Source organism: Macaca nemestrina, chromosome 2 (assembly GCF_043159975.1).
Source record: "Macaca nemestrina isolate mMacNem1 chromosome 2, mMacNem.hap1, whole genome shotgun sequence".
NCBI classification, from domain to species: domain Eukaryota; kingdom Metazoa; phylum Chordata; class Mammalia; order Primates; family Cercopithecidae; genus Macaca; species Macaca nemestrina.
In genome coordinates, this window is record NC_092126.1 from 79,347,237 (window position 1) to 79,365,412 (window position 18,176).

At 35.7% G+C, this 18,176-nt stretch overlaps 1 long non-coding RNA gene across 1 annotated transcript in view; it reads right to left on the reverse strand.

Annotated features, from left to right (window-relative positions):
• Positions 1 to 316: 316 nt before the first annotated feature.
• LOC105466298 (uncharacterized) overlaps positions 317 to 18,176 on the reverse strand; it is a 28,946-nt gene continuing 11,086 nt past the window's right edge. Inside the window, exons 2-4 of the long non-coding RNA XR_978091.2 lie at positions 8,283 to 8,379; positions 8,107 to 8,201; positions 317 to 539 (exon numbers count right to left, since the gene is read on the reverse strand). This is a non-coding gene — a long non-coding RNA (uncharacterized lncRNA). The remainder of the gene's footprint in view (positions 540 to 8,106; positions 8,202 to 8,282; positions 8,380 to 18,176) is intronic.

Consider the following 18,176-nt stretch of genomic DNA (forward strand, 5'->3'; position numbering starts at 1 on the left):
GTGTGTTTTTATTAATAGCCATCTTAAAATATGTATAAGATGATACCTCATTGTGGTTTTGGTTTGTGTTTTCCTAATGTTTAGTAGCGTGGAACACCTTTTCATATACTTATTGGTTATTTGTATGTGTCCTTTGTAGAAATATCTGTTCAAGCCCTTGGCTCATTCATTTTTAAATTTCTTTCTCTCTCTCTTTCCTTTCTTTCTTCTTTTTTTCCCTTCCTTCCTTCCTTCCTTCCTTCCTTCCTTCCTTCCTTCCTTCCTTCCTTCCTTCCTTCCTTCCTTCCTTCCTTCCTTCCTTCCTTCTTTCCTTCCTTCCTTCCTTCTGCTGTTGAGTTGTAAGTTTCTTACATATTTTGGAAATTATCTTCTTGTCGAATACATAGTTTGCAAAATATCTTTTCCCTTTGTGTAGGTTGTCTTTTCATTCTGTTGATTGCTTTATTTGCGTGCAGAAGCTTTTAAGTTTGATGTAGTCCCACTCCAGGTTGGGTGGGGAAATTGAGCAGTATACAGACCAAGCAGAGCACTCAGGCAGGCTGAAAAGAAAATGCAAAAGTATTTGTGTGATAGTAATGTTTACCCAGTCTTATAAATCAAATAAAAGCATTTTTCCCCATATGGTGCGATTTGCATTAGCAAAGATTACTTGCTTAAGGAACAATTTAAAAAGTAGCAGAGGGTTGAGTTTACTCAGTTAGGTTCTTATCAGAAGATAGATTGAGAGATAGTACTAGGAACTGGAAGTGTTTGGAATGGAGTTGAATTTAAACTAGAAACCCCCCTCAAAAAAAAATGAAAGCATAGGAATTTTACTACCGTTAAGAAAGTGTTGACAACAGTGTAGTAAATGCCATATGATATAATTAACCACTTGATTAAATAACCCCTGTAAATATAGAACTTCTTACCTGCTACCAAATTTATTGTTATTTATTTTTATTCACTGAAGATTTTAACTTCTGGAGATTTTTCCTTAATCCTCATTACAAGACATACGGTAAGTACAGGTATCAGAAAAACTGAAAGTACATTGTAGCCAAAAATTGGGAAATATTGGTAATTATTTTAAAATACATTTTAGGATGTTATCAATTATTTTTCAAAAGCTAGTAATAAATTTCATAGAAAACGTGTAAGACATCTGCATTTAAAATACATATATTTCTAAATAATTAAAAACATCTGCTCATCAAAATAAAAATCAAAATTAAATCACAGAATGAGAGAAAAGGTTTGCAATATAATTACATAACAAATTTTATTTTGATAATATATAAAGCACATCTACATATCAGTAATAAGAGACCAAAAAGTACAGTTTATAAACTGGTCCTATGACTTTAACAAACACCCACATAAGAAGTGATTTAGTCAAATTATATGTGTGTATAGGTGTATTAAGGTGCTAAGCCATATTAGTTAATGGAGAAATGCAAGTTAAATTTTGTTCCTTTGGGAATGTGAAATAGCACAACCACTTTGAGAAACTGAAACTTTCTATTAAAATTAATCTTACATCTTTTCCACAAGCCAAAAATTTTAATTCTAGCATTTACAAAAGAAAGAAAAATGTATGTTCACAATAAGATTCTATAAGAATATTCCTAGCACCTTTATTTGTAAAAGATAACAACTGAATGCATTCCAAATGTGCATTAAGAGAAAAAAAATGGGTAAAAGACTGTGTTAATAATCACACATGGAAATTTGGCACATAAAAAAAATTTCATTTGCAACAACATTGCAAGTGATTTTCAAAATCACTTATGTTGTGTAAAAGAAGCCAGATGCAAACAAGCATATTTTATGTCATTACGTCTTATTAATTTTCAAAACAAGCTAAACCAATCTATAGTGATGGTGACATAATAGGAAACATATATTTGGTCTCTGCCCCAGTTTCTAGCACAGAGTTCCTAAAACCCTTGTAATTTCCAAAGCAATAGAGGTGCTAGGAGAATCTTTGTTTCTAGTATTTGTTCTTTGATCTTAGTTTCTGACATGAGGCTCCTAAATCCCTTGGGATTTACGGGAAGACAGATTTTTTTTTTTTTTTTCTAATGATGTATCTCTTGGTGGCCTTTTGTATAGCTCTTGGATGGGGGCTGGTCACTAAAAAAGCCAAGCCATGATTAGAAGCTTAGAACTTGTAGCCCTACTCCTCTTCCTCCAAGGACAAGAGAGGAACTGAAGATTGAGTTAATAATTCACAAGCATACATTAGAAGCTTTTAGAAAAATCCCTAAAGTTTGGAGAGCTTCTGGGCTGATGAACACATCCACATGCCAGGAGAGTGGTATATCCCAGCTCCATGGGGATGCTCGAGACTCTTCCAGACTTTGCTTTAGGTACCTCTCAAACTGTCGGCTTATCTGTATCCTTTATCATTGCCTTATAATAAAGAGATAAACTTCAGTAAGTGTTTCCCTGAGTTCTTTGTGCCATTACCGCAAATTCTCAAAAGTAAGGAGAGTATAATGGGAATCCATGAATTGTAGCCAAGTCAGACAAAAGGGTGAGTAACCTGGGAACCTACTACTTGTGACTGATGTCCAGTAGGGGGCGATATTTTGGAACTGAGCCCTTAATCTGTGGCATCTGGACTAACTTTATGTAGGTAATATCACAATTGAGTTATGTTGTAGGGCACCCAGGCAGTGTCCAGAGATTGGAGATTTGGTTGGTGTGGCGAAAAAAAAGTCACACATTTGCTGTCAGAAGTGAGGTATTGCGTGAGTATGGAGGAGACTATTTTCTCTTTGTAGTGACAGAAATCAAAGTAATGGCAGAGATGTATTGAATTAAAAAGGACAAAAGGGAGCTTCCTGGTATAATGGGAATAATCTATATCTTAATCTGGGTGATAGGTGCATGGGTGCATAAATATGTAAAAATTGATCAGACTGTAACTTTAAAATTTGTGTGTGGCCTACATGTAAATTATATTTCAATGATAAAATGTATGCCTGTAGAAAATCTATTATTAATAGTAAGACACTAGAGTTTTCCTTTATTTGACAATATCAGTATTAAAAATGCAAAGATATGTTTTTATTTTAACATTGCTTTGTGCACATTAATTACAAAAGACTATTTTGCTTTCATATATTTTAAGGTAAGCTTATTCAACCCACAGTCCATGGGCTGCATGCAGCCCAGGACAGCTTTGAATGAGGCCCAACACAAATTGGTAAATTTTCATAAAACATTATAAGATTTTTTTGCTCATCAGCTATCATTAGTGTTAGTGTATTTTGTTTCTGGTCCGAGACAATTCTTTTTCTTCCAGTGTGGAAGCCAAAAGACTGGACACACGTGTTATAAACCATTGTGTAATTTTCTGCTTGAATAAATAGTATAACGTTAATTACTTGTTGCTAGAATATGTTTCAGTTACAAATTTTGTAAATACCCAAGTAACAGGAGGGGACAAATAGCTATTAAAAGGGAAAGAATATATAGCTTTAAATTATGTTATCATGAAACATTGACTGAAAGTAAGTAAATCACGGATACAAGTAAGGAAGCTAAAAAAATTAAGTATGGAAAGGGAGAAATAAGTAAATTTGAGAATTCAATAATAAACCAGCTAAATTAGACAACATAAATCAAGAGAAAAATCTATGAAAATAATTTTTAATGAAAAATATGCTAAAATGTTGATTAAAAGAAAAAACACAAAAATGACATTAAATACAAAAAAAACTACAAGTGAATGAGAGGACATTAAAATGTCATATGAGATTTCTAAATGTACTTTATTACACTAAATTGTAAAAGTTTTAACAAATTGATTCAGTGATTAAAACCCTAATCAGGCTAAGAAGCACAGAATAAATTGGACAAATTATCTCTGATAAAATAAGCATGGATAATTTTACAGAAAATGTTATGAAAATTTTAAATAGCATTGATATTATTTAAATTGCTTCATTATATTTTTAAAAATTAAATACTTCCAAATAAATTATAAGAAGTTAGCATAATTATACTACCAAGATTGTACAGAAAAGTACAAAAACCTTATGTATGGTTGAATGTTATTTATGAATGCACATGCAAAGACTCCAAATAAAATATTAGCTCATCAAATACAACAGTATATCCAAACATTGATATATCTTCAGTAAACAGAATTTAACTCAGCAATGCAAAACTAAGTCAACATTTGAATAAATGATAATATTATGATGTATTTCTTAAAAGATTAAAAGACAAAAAAACGGATTATCAGCTTCACAGATGATGTAAAAGATAAGGTGCAATTCACCACCAATTTCCAATTTAATAAAAGTTTCAGTAACCTAAAAATAGAATGGCACTTTCTTAATTTGATAAAAAGCATATATTAAAAACTAACATTATATATCAGTTTTAACAGGGAGACCCTAGACAGTTCTATTAAAGGATTCTAATTTCTGGCTTCACTAGAGGTTTCTTAAAGAACATTCTATCCAATATGTAGCATTAAAAACTTGACCTGTGATTAGATATCAGTATCTTCTTCTCTTTCTCACTTAAATCACTTTTGTATTCTGTTGACAAAATGTATATTATGCTACACTTTACACATATCTGTGCAATATACATAGAGCAATAAAAATGATTGAAGAGCAGAGCAAATGGTCTTGACTTGACCATCTAAAAAAAAATCTACAATACTTATTTCAACCGTAAATATATTTGTCTTCTGTGACTGGTTATACATTATGGTGGATTGGAATTCCATTCACATAAACTCTTTCTAATGTTTGCTTCTATGTCTCAGCAATCAACTTCTATGCCTTACCAGTCTCTGAACACAAAGCTTATTCTGTATAATTTAGGATATGAATCACAAAACAAAAAAAGTACATTGTTATTATCTTATGTATGGAATTATTTTCTTTTCAATTTTCCACCTCAAACTAGATTCATTCATTCATGAATATTTACTAAGCTTCTGCTCTGGATCAGGCTTTGATCTAATTACTATTGGCACAAAGATTAGTGAGCACCAAAGTAACACAGTTTAATGGTGGAATTATTCAAGTAAACAAAGTTGAATAAGTGATATGTAGGAGATACGAATACAGTGCTATGAAAGCACATAGGCAATTTTAAATACATTATCTCTATACTTTACAATATCTGGTACACAAATGAGTTTAGTTATTTTAGGTCAGCAACTACCAACTACTTGTGCATACTTATTTCACAATAAGCATTTAATTTTCTATTGTATATTTAATAGGTCCCTTGAAATTAACTTGGAATCCTCAGAAGACCTGATCTCCTCTTCCCTCAGTTTACTCCATTTCATGGCATATTGGTTATATCTCTAAAATATATCTGCTCCAATATCTTTTTATCCTCTTCAACTGCCACACAGACCAAGCTACCATGAAATACAACCTCATCTCCCCAATAGCCAGCAATCGTATTTCCTCGTTCCCACTTTTAATCTCCAGCCATGCCACAAACTCAATGTAGCCTGAGTGGTCTGTTTAATACACTTTTTTGCTTAAAATATTTAATGGCTATTCATCATACTCAGGTAACACCATTGGTTCTTACCATGGCCTACAATAGTATTATCTGGCTGAATCTGCCTCAGGAAATTTGTAATGGATGTTTCTTCTACATGAAATTTTCTTCCCTGAGATCTCCTCATGCTTGTTTTTTCCTCATTGTTTAGGTACCAGTCCTATTATTTTCTCAAATAAAATTTTCTTTCTCCTAACTTCCATCTAAAACTCTATGATTTGCTACTCCATTATCTAATTTTAGATTTTTTTATTGTTTAATTTTTAATTTAATTTAATTTTTTGGAGACAGAGTCTCGCTCTGTTGCCCAGGCTGGAGTGCAGTGGCACAATCTCAGCTCACTGCAACCTCCGCCTCCCGGGTTCAAGTGATTCTCCTGCCTCAGCCTCCCAAGTAGCTGGAATTACAGGCATGTGTCACCATTCCTGGCTAATTGTTTGCATTTTAGTAGAGACAGGGTTTCACTGTGTTAGCCAGGATGGTCTCGATCTCCTGACCTCGTGATCTGCCCGCTTCGGCCTCCCGAAGTGCTGGGTTTACAAGCTTAGCCACCACACCCGGCCAATTTTAGTTTTTCCATAACATTTTTCAGAAACTGAAATTACCTTAGAGTGTTGCATAATTGATTTTTATCTAATTTACTATGCATATAGTTAGGACATTGATGAACATATGATTTTAGCTCAAGAGTTAGCTATCTACTATTGACTCTTTACTTGGTATCATGAATTTAAATCCACTAGGTTAGAAAAGTAGGTTTCTCCATCTTATGCCCCAAACAGAACCCCTTTGATCCACTTCCCTCACTTCATTCTTCACCAGATATTAGTACTTATAAAAAAAAGTATCTGGCATGGAAAAATGTGCCACTAAAAAAAAAATTAATTAAATTAATGAATGAACAACAACCCTCAGGATATAGGTTTCACCATTGTACAGGTGAACAGGTGATTGCACTTTGTTAAAGAATCACATGTGACTAAGGGCACATAATAAATTAATTTTATTTAATTTCTCTTAATATTTACATCCTACAAACATATTAAAATAATAACGAGAGTGACTGGAAATATCAGTTGTTCATATGTCCATGTTCCTCATTGGTTCTTGTTTTCATGCATATATTAATTTATAAAATTGTAGTCATGATCAATTTTGCCAGATAGCTTCATAATTCTAATTTAAACTGATGTACAATATTATATTAATTAGTTGAACCAGAAGTTTGCTACTATTTATAGATATGTTGGTTGTCAATAATATCTAATACAATGTATGATACTTAGTATATACATTCTTTCATCGACTTTTATCACGTGCCTCATTTCTTGGTATTAAATTATAAAATTGCATAAATCAGCTAAAGACTATAAACACTTTTATGGCTCTTAATATCTATCACAGAAGGTGTAGGAAATATATTAGTGATTATTGCATCTCTAATGTAGTACATCCTTAATGCAGTAAGTATCTCCTATTGCATTCCTTATGTGATAAACACATAGTGAATATACTTAATTTATTAAATAGTGAATATTATCTAAATGGTTTTCCACACACACATGCTAATTAAGATTGCATATTAATATCAATTGATGTTTTAGACTTTTAATTGCAAAAGGTATCTGTTTTACTGATTTGCTATGTTTGGTCAAATATTTTTCAATCTTGAATATTTTCTGGAATTCTGCCTTTCCACATATACATTTGGGGTGCTTCCCCAAAGTCTGCATCTCCCTGGGTATCATGGTTTGCAGTGGCTGTTCCGAATTTTTCCTGTCTACTTACAGTGCCTGGGTCTGAATATTTCCAGCAGCGGCACCCACACAGGACATTGCAAGGCCAGACTTAGTCCCACATAAATCCTGGTTGCCAAGATTTGCCAGTCAAAACTTTCTGGTTGTACTCAGTGGCTCATGCATGTAATCCCAGCAATTTGGGGAGCTAAGGCAGGATGATCACTTGAGATCTGGAGTTTGAGATCAGCCTGGGCAATATAGTGAAACCCCACCTCTACCCAAAAATGTTTAAAAATTAACCTGGCACAGTGGTGCATGCCTGTAGTCCCAGCTACTCAGGAAACTGAGATGAGAGGATCACCTGAGTCTAGGAGTTCCAAACTGTAGCGAGCTAGTATCACACCATTGCACTTCAGCCTGGGCAACAAAGCAAGAGCTGGTCTCTTAAACCAACAAACAAACAAATTCTAAATCCATTTTAACCGTCAAGGACTGTGCAGTGACTCCTGGACAGGTGACTATGCACAAGAACTGGGATTTGCATAGGCCCTGTCCCAATTTCTCTCCTTTAGGCCACTCTTTAAAACACACATTAAGTTGACCAGATTCCCTAAGGATTTCCAGTAATTCTGACTATTATGTTTTACAAGAGCCCCATGGACTGACCCTAGTTCCAAAATGGTGGTTTGGTAAGCAGATAACTCTTGTCAAGCAGCTTTGTTTCACGAGACTGTGTGAGACTGAGCCACCTGAATGATTCAGACAATCTGATTTGAGGTGGCTTTCACTTACACTATTCATAAAATGAGTTTCAGGCTCTGAACTACTAATGACTTACCATCCTAATTTGCAGTTGAGATAGGTGTCTGGGCCCACGTATGTACTCTTGCTCATCGACATAGTATCCATGATGCTTCTTCCAGTCTACAACACCTAAGAAGAGTGGGGTTGGTAGCAAGCAAGCATCTTTAGCCTTGTATATCCTTGCCATTGCACCCAGAGATGTTATCCTACCATTTCTGTTGTGTTCACTGGATGTAGTAGTCCTTCTTGGGTGTCCTTCTGGGGGTGGCCATGGAATACTTCCTCTAAAGACTTTGAGACAGTCAGCCTGCAAGCAGAACAGGACCTTTCGTTTGATATCCTCTCTTACCTCCACTTACACAATGACATTAGGCTTTCCTGTGTTTGTCAAAGGTCATGCTGGGAGAAAGACAGACACATTTTGCTCAAGTGGGGCCGCTATTTACACCCTTTTCTGAACACTTTACTATTCTCCTACTGGTAATACTTTGTGGAAGGCAGAAGTGTGGTCAACACTGAGAGAGATCATGTTCTAGGATTGCACGTTTTGACCTCAAGAAATCAAAGAAGATAGAGTTTATGCTATAAAGTCCCACAGAGTAAATTAAATATGACCAGCAAATGAATTATTTTTCACATTATACTGCATATGCTGGGTAAATTTGCTTTTGTTGTCATTACCATAAAGTATAGTAAAAACAGTTAAGAGAGTATTTGGAGTTCAGTATTCACAGGTGGCACAAAGAATAAGTTAGTGTCAAGAATAATGTTGCATTAAGTAAATATTATTTTATTTTAAGTTCCAGGATACATGTGCAGGATGTGCAGGTTTGTTACACAGGTAAACATGTGCCATGGTGGTTTGCTGCACCTATCAACTTATCACCTAGGAATTAAGCCCAGCATACATTAGCTATTTTTCCTAATGCTCTCCCTCCTCCTGCCCCCACTAACAGACCAGTGTGTATTGTTCTGTGTCCATGTTTTCTCATCGTGCAGCTCCCACTTATGAGTGAGAACAGGAGGTATTTGGTTCCTGCATTAGCTTATTAGTTTACTGAGGATAATGGCTTCCAGCTCCATCCATGTCCCTGCAAAGGACATAATATCATTGTTTTTTGTTTTTTTGTTTTGTTTTTGTTTGAGACAGAGTTTTAGCTCTTGTTGCCCAGGCTGGAGTGCCGTGGCACAATCTCGGCTCACTGCAGTCTCCACCTCCCAGGTTCAAGCAATTCTCCTTACTCAGCCTGCTGAGCAGCTGGGATTACAAGTGCCCACCACCATGCCCGGCTAATTTTTGTTTTTTTTTTTTTTTTTTTTTTGGTAGAGACAGGGATTTACCATGTTGGCCAGGCTGGTCTCAAACTCCTGACTTCATATCCACCTGCCTTGGCCTCCCAAAGTACTGGGAGTACAGGCATGAGCCACTGCACCCAACCAATCTCATCCTTTTCATGGCTGTGTAGTATTCTATGGCATACATGTACTACATTTTCCTTATCCAGTATATCATTGATGGGCATTTGGGTTGATTTCATGGCTTTACTATTGTGAATAGTGCTGCAATGAACATACGAGTGCATGTATCTTTATAATAGAATGATTTATATTCCTTTGGGTATATACCCAGTAATGGGATTGCTGGATCAAATGGTATTTCTAGTTCTAGGTCTTTGAGGAATTGACACACTGTCTCCCATAATGGTTAAACTAATTTACATTACCACCCACAGTGTAAAAGTGTTCCTATTTCTCCACAGCCTTAGTAGCATTTGTTGATTTTTTACTTTTTAATAATCACCATTCTAACTGGTGTGAGATGATACCTCATTGTGGTTTTCATTTGCATTCCTCTAATGATCAGTGATGTTAAACTTTTTTTTTTTTTTCATTTGTTTCTTGGCCACTTAAATGTCTTCTTTTGGAAAGTGTCTGCTCATGTCTTTTGCCCAATTTTCAAGGTTTTTTGTTTTTCATTCTTGTAAATTCGTTTAAGTTCCTTGTAGATACTAGATATTAGAACCTTGTCAGATGGATAGATTGCTAAAATTTTCTCCCACTCTGTAGGTTGTCTGTTCACTCTGATGATAGTTTCTTTTGCTGTGCAGAAGCTCTTTACTTTAAATTAATTCCATTTGTCAATTTTTGCTTTTATTGCAATTCTTTTTCGTGTTTTTGTCATGATATCTGTGCCCAAGACTCTGATATTGCCTAGATTTTCTTGTTTTTTTTTTTTTTTTTTTTTTTTTTTTTTTTTTTTTTTTTTTAGTTTTGGGTTTTACATTTAAGTCTTTAATTCATCTTGAGTTAATTTTCATATAAAGTGTAAGCAAAAGGTCCAACTTCAATTTTTGCATATGGCTAGCCAGTTCTCCCAGAACCACTCTGATCTTTTTTATTTCTTGTCTTCTGCTAGCTTTGTGGTTTCTTTGCTCTTGGTTCTCTAGTCATTTTAGTTGTGATGTTAGGATGTCGATTTGAGATCTTTCTAGCTTTCTGATGTGGACATTTAGTGTTGTAAATTTCCCTCTTAACACTGCTTTAGCTGCATCCCAGAGATTCTGATACAATCATCTATTCTTTCTCATTGGTTTCAAAGAACATCTTGATTCTAACTTAACTTCATATCTACCTGGGAGTCATTCAGGAGCAAGTTGTTAAATTTCAAGTTGTGTAGTTTTTAGTGAGTTTCTTAGTATTGAGCCCTAATTTGATGGTGACATGATGAGAGACTGTTTATTATTTCAGTTTGTTTTGCATTTGCTGAAGAGTTTTAACTTTCAATTATGTGACGGATTTAGAGTAACAGCTATGTGGCACTGAGAAGAATGTACATTCAGTTGTTCAGGGGTGGATAGTTCTGCAGATATGTATTAGGTTCACTTTATCCAGAGCTGAGTTCAAGTCCTGAATATCTTTGTTAATTTTCTGCCTCAATGTCTAATATTGACAGTGAGGGGTTAAAGTCTCCTACTGTTGTTGTGTGAGAGTCTAAGTCTCTTTGTAGGTCTCCAAGAACTTGTCTTATGAATCCAAATGCTCCTGCATTAAGTGCTTATATATTTAGGATAGTTAGCTCTTCTTGTTGAATTGAACCCTTTACCATTATGTAATGCCCTTCATTGTCTTTTTTGATATTTGTTGGTTTAAAGTCTGTGTTGTCAGAAACTAGAATTGCAACCCCTGCTTTTTTCTGCTTTCCATTTATTTGGTAAATTGTCCTCCATCCCTTTAATTTGAGCCTGTGTGTGTCTTTGCACATGAGATGGGTCTATTGAATCCAGCACACTGATGGATCATGACTCTTTATCCAGCTTGCTATTTGGTGTCTTTTTATTGGGGGCATTTAACCCATTTACATTTAAGTTTAATATTGCTATGTGTGAATTTGATCCTGTCATCATGATGCTAATTAGTTATTTTGCAGACTTGTTAATATAGTGTTTCATAGTGTCATTGGTTTGTGTACTTCAGTGTGGTTTTCTAGTGGCTGGTAAAAGTTTTTCCTTTTCATATTTGGTGTTTCCTTCAGGATCTCTTGCAAGGCAGGCCTGGTGGTGATAAATTTCCTCAGCATTTGCTTGTCCGAAAAAGATTTTATTTCTCCTTCACTTATGAAGCTTAGTTTGACCAGACAGGAAATTCTGGCTTAGAAATTCTTCTCTTTAAGAATATTGAATATTGGCCCTTAATGTCTTCTGCCTTGTATATTTTCTGTTGAGAGGTCCACTGTTATTCTGATGGGCTTCCTTTTGAAGGTGACCTGGCCTTTCTCTCTGGCTGCCCTTAACATTTTTTTCCTTCATTTCGACCTTGGAGAATCTGATTATTATGTGTCTTGCGGTTGGTCTTCTCATGGAGTATCTTACTGAGGTTCTCTGGATTTCCTGAGTTTGAATGTTGGCCTGTCTTTCTAGGTTGGGGAAGTTCTCCTGAGTAATATCCTGAAGTAGGTTTTCCAACTTGGTTTCGTTCTTCCCATCTCTTTTCGGTACACCAATCAGTCATAGGTTCAGTCTCTTCAGTGTTTTTACTAATCCCGTAGTTCTCAAAGGTTTTCTTCATTCCTTTTCATTCTTTTTTTCTCTAATCTTGTCTGCCTGTCTTATTTCAGCAAGATCATCTACAGTCTCTGAAATTATTTTCTCTGCTTGTTCTATTCAGCTATTGATACTTGTGATTGCTTTCTTAAGTTCTCGTGTTGTGTTCTTCAGTTCCATCAGATCATTTATATTCCCCTCTAAACTGGTTATTCTGATTAACAACACCCTATAATGTTTTCTTATGGTTCCTAGAGCTTCTTTGCATTGGGTTAGAAAATGCTCCTTTACCTCAACAAAGTTCATTATTACCCATCTTCTGTAGGCTACTTCTGTCCGTTTCTCCATCTCAACCTCAGCCCAGTTCTGTGTTCTTGCTGGAAGGGTGTTGTGATAATTTGGATGAGAAGAGGCACTTGGCCTTTTTGAGTTTTTAGTATTTTTTCATTGATTCTCATCTTCCTGAGTTTATCTAGCCTTAATCTTTGAGGCTGCTGATATTTGGATGGGTTTTTTTGGGGATTTTTTTCTTGATGCTGTTGTTCTTGTTGCTTTCTATTTGATTTTTGCTTAACAGTCAGGCCCCTCTTCCATAGGGCTGCTGCAGTTTGCTGAAGGTTCACTCCAGACCCTATTCATTTGGGTCTCTCCTGACCCTGGAGGTGTCACCAGTGGAGGCTGAAGAACAGCAAAGATGGCTGCCTGCTCCTTCCTCTAGGATCTCTGTCTCAGAGGGGCACCAACCTAATGTCAGCAGGAACACTCCTGTGTAAGTTGTCTGGTGACCCCTGCTTGGTGGGTCTCTCCCAGTCAGTAGGCATGGGATCAGAGACCCACTTAACAAAGCTCCCTGGCTGCCCCTTGGTGGAAGGGGTGTGCTGTGCTGGAGGGAATCACACTTGTCTGCCTAGATTCCTCAGATACAGCAGGGGAAAAGTCCAAGCCCACTGATCCACAGGGACTGTGGCCACCCCACCCCTCAGGGTCTAGGTTCCAGGGAGATCAGTGTTCTGTCCATAAACCCCGGTCTGAAATTGCTGAAATTCCCACAAGGAAGCCTTGCCTGGTGGGGAGGAATAGGTTTGGGTCTGGCATAAAGAGGCAGTCTGGTCACGATCTGCCACAGCTGCTGTGCTGCACTGTGGGGAATTTCTCCTGGGTCCAAACCACCCAGTCTCCCTGGCACTGACAGGGAAAAACACCTGACTGAAGCTGCAGTGATGGCAGCCACCCCTCCACCCCAGGAACTTGGTAGTCTTGGGCAGCCTCGAGCTGAGCAGCCAGAGAATCTATACATCTTTGTGTTTGGGACTCAAGGCCCTGGTGATAATTGGGCTCACAAGGGGATCTTCTGATCCATGGGTTGCACAGATCCATGGAAAATACATGATTTCCTGGGCAGAGTAGCATGGTCACTCACTACCTCCCTTGACTGGGGGTGAGAGCTCCCCTTGCTCCCTGTGGTTCCCAGGTGGGCCATTTTGCCACCCTGCTTTTCCTCACTCTCCATGGCTCAGGCCAACTGCCTAGTCAGTCCCAAGGAGAGGACCTGGATACCTTAGTTGCTGGGGGAGGATTCACTCACCATTTCTTTATTCTCAGTGGGAGCCTCGGCTTAAATAAACATTATTATTGAGAATTGCAGAGGCAAAATTTTCTATATTATTCATGTACAGTTTCCAAAGAACCATGGTATTGTGAGTAATAGCAGCATTGATAACCTATTTTTTTTTTTTTTTTTTTTTTTGAGACGGAGTCTTGCTCTGTCGCCCAGGCTGGAGTGCAGTGGCGTGATCTCGGATCAATGCAAGCTCCGCCTCCCGGGTTCCCGCCATTCTCCTGCCTCAGCCTCCCGAGTAGCTGGGACTACAGGCGCCCACAACCGCGCCCGGCTAATTTTTTGTATTTTTAGTAGAGACGGGGTTTCACTGTGGTCTCGATCTCCTGACCTTGTGATCCGCCCGCCTCGGCCTCCCAAAGTGCTGGGATTACAGGCGTGAGCCACCGCGCCCGGCTGATAACCTATTTTTTTTTTAAATTGGAAGGTGTGAGATTCTCCAGGAATGACACATACAGTCGTTCCTGCATAAAGAATAGGTCCTAGACCTGAAGAGAGGGAGGTGCCTGACTGAACAATATACAGTTATGCAGGTGATTTTGCCTGAGGTTTGCAAACCCTAAGAATTCATGTTCCTATTCCTTCTAATGCTTTCAAATTTTCATTTCATTGTTAATATTATTTGTCTTTGCAAATGACATTCTTCGTCATTGTGAGGAAAATTATAGGTAACACCATGAATCCAAGGTAAAATCAAATACTATATTTAATGGAATTGAGTTCAATATAATTATACTTGTATTGACTACATACTAAAAGACTACATGTAGTGTGATTGAAGAATTTATTTTAGTATTTTTTATATTAGTGAATAATAGAAAGCCATCTAAATAGCTAAATACACAGGTGAAAAGGAAGTCATTGTAGAAGCAATTCTAGACTATCAGAATAGCAACAAGATAAATGTTTGTGTTATAGTTTTTAAAAGCAATATCACTACGAAATATATTTATCAAAGAATATATATAATGCTTAAATCTATTGCTTTAATCATCATAAAATCCGTGCTTATTACTCAATTTAAGATGTATATTTTTATAAACATTAAAGTCTTTTATGCCCATATCATATCTCATATCCTCTCCTAAGAAATATATGCTATTTTTAATCTAATATTAATATTTCTTTGACTTTTTATAGTTTTAACATCTTTGTATTTATAAACAAAATCTATGTATTTTGATCATATGCTTTTTAATAATGTGTAGTTTATTTTTGCTTCATTTTGACATTTCTCTATAGTGCTCCTTTATGATTATTTTCCTCAATCATATATTTTGTTTAGTTGTTGATCCATGTTAATATTTGTAGACTTTGCTTATGTTAGTGTTGTCAGAATTCTTTAGTACTAATACACTAAAACAAATTTATATTGTTGTCCCCAGCTTTTATTATTGGAAATAATGCTGCTGTAAACATGAACATGTCTCAGTTCATTTAAATTACAGCTTTTCCTTGGTTATGTACCCAGGAGTGAATTGCTAACTTTTAGGACATGCATCTCTTTAATTTTACGTGATGATGCCAAATTGTTCACAAACTATTGTGTCAAATTGGAAACTCACCAGCAGTAACTGACAGTTCCTACTCTTTCACATCTCTTCTGCTCTTGCTTGTCAGAATTTTTAATTTTTGCTCATTCCAATATTTACCTAATCCATGTGACTGCAAATCATATGAATAATTACAATAAGCATAATAACTTCTTTAGTGAATTTAATATAGCTGGATTTTCTCCTTTTCTACAAATGGTTGCTTCATACCATCTTACTCTGTTATCCTCTCATTTTATACACTGCTCAAGCTTAAGATAGTTAGACATACATTTTTGTCAATCATTTGTGTGTGAAATGGCATCTCACTGGGGCTTGAACTAACATTTCCATGTTTGCTAATAAGATTTGTCAGTTGTCTGCTTTTTGTTGAGTAGTTTTTCTTTTTTCTTCTTTAATTTATAGATATCTACTGGGCGCTTATTAGTGATGTAAATATAGGTTTCAAATTTTTAGCTTCTCTCCACTTACCTTATAAATCTTTTCATGAAAAGAATTTTATCATCATGAAAACTATTTATTTTAATTTAAGGTGTCAGCTTGTTTTATGTTGAGGACATTACATATTTTCCTTTAGCCTTTCATATTCAGGTCTTCAATGCAAAAGGAAGAAGTTTTATTAATGATGAGAAAAAGTTAATCAATTTTATTTTTATATGAATATATAATGGACACAACATTTATTATCCTTTCTTTCTAAGCTGATATGAAAAACTATCAAGTGTTAATATAAATGTGTTTGTTCTTGCCCAAATATTTGCTATTGGTTTATTTTTGTATTCTTGAACCAATACCACATTTGTTTTATTATAAATTTATTAAAAGATTTGATAACTAGTAAAGTGTTTTTTGAATCAACTTACCAGTTTCCACACAGTCTTAAAAATTTGCTTTAGCTTGCCTTATAGAGATGATCTGAGAATTTACATTTATACATATTATATGTCTTTTTAATGTCATTCAAAATGTTTATTATTTTCTGCATGATTATTTTTCCCATTCCTTGCTAGATTTATATCCATATATTTTATATTTTTAAAAACATATTTTTGCAATAAAATAGAAGCAGTTACAATATACAGCTACCACCCATGTCAGGAAAGAAAGCACTGAGAACCACCCGAGAATTTCCTCCACGTCTTCTACTCTAATCTTACCTCTCTTAATGTTTTCAAAGACAGCACTATCCTGACTTATTATTATAATAACTTACTTCCTTTAATTTCTTTAAAATGTTTTTTGCTTAATGTATTTCCCTAGATACCATAATTAAGTCTTGCCCACTGAAAAGCAGTGCCGTTTAAGTCTCTTCTACTCTTTAGGTTCTCCTTCCTTCCCCTTTACCTTTCTTAGAATGTATTTATTGAAAACCAGAGGAAATTTAATCTGTAGATCTTTTCACAGTGTGGATTTTGCTGAATGATAAGCATATGACAGGGTTTGACATAATCTTCTGTCATTTGTTTTTCCTTAAAATTGGCAGCAGGATACAGGGACTTTACTGAATTCATGATCCGTTCTTTTTATTTTTATTTTTATTTTATTTTATTTTATTATTATACTTTAAGTTCTAGGGTACATGTGCATAACGTGCAGTTTTGTTACATATGTATTCTTGTGCCATGTTGGCATGCTGCACCTATCAACTCGTCAGCACCCATCACCTCGTCATTTACATAGGTATAACTCCCAATGCAATCCCTCCCCCATCCCCCCTCCCCATGATAGGCCCCGGTGTATGATGTTCCCCTTCCTGAGTCCAAGTGATCTCATTGTTCAGTTCCCACCTATGAGTGAGAACATGCGGTGTTTGGTTTTCTGTTCTTGCGATAGTTTGCTGAGAATGATGGTTTCCAACTGTATCCATGTCCCTACAAAGGACACAAACTCATCCTTTTTGATGGCTGCATAGTATTTCATGGTGTATATGTGCCACATTTTCTTAATCCAGTCTGTCACTGATGGACATTTGGGTTGATTCCAAGTCTTTGCTATTGTGAATAGTGCCACAATAAACATACGTGTGCATGTGTCTTTATAGCATCATGATTTATAATCCTTTGGGTATATACCCAGTAATGGGATGACTGGGTCATATGGTACTTCTAGTTCTAGATCCTTGAGGAATCGCCATACTGTTTTCCATAATGGTTGAACTAATTTACAATCCCACCAACAGTGTAAAAGTGTTCCTATTTCTCCACATCCTCTCCAGCACCTGTTGTTTCCTGACTTTTGAATGATTGCCATTCTAACTGGTGTGAGATGGAGACACTACAGCTTTTCCTTAACTAGAGGTTTATAATGTCTGCTTGTCTTTCTTTTTGTGATGTTAAATCTATTGATACCCCATAACTATGTTGATTAATTTGGAAGATAAAAGGCAATACTATGCTAACTCTGTATATTTTTATTTAACAAGAATTTTTTATAAAGAACTGCTTTTCTTTAATATTGTTTACTTAGATAGGAAGGACAAGAAGCATGTCTGAACCTTTCTGTTTTTTATTAGCTGTCAAAAATTGAGTTAGTCTTTTGTATGTTAATTTGTTTCCATTTCCTATAGATTCTGGATTTTAGGCATTTGTCAGATGCAATGTTTGTGAATATCTTCCCCAATTCTGTAGGTTATCTGTTTGCTCTGTTGATGGTATATTTTGCTGTGCCATAGCTCTTTAGTTTAATTATGTTCCACTTTATTTTTGTTTTTGTTGCAGTTAATTTTGGGAACTTACTAAGTATTCTTTTCAAAGGCCAATGTCGAGAAGAGTATATCCTAGGTTGTCTTACAGGATTTTTACATTTTGAGATCTTACACTTACGTTTTTAATAAATTTTGATTTAATTTTTGTATATGGTGAGATGTAGGGGGTCGAGCACTAATCTTCTGCAT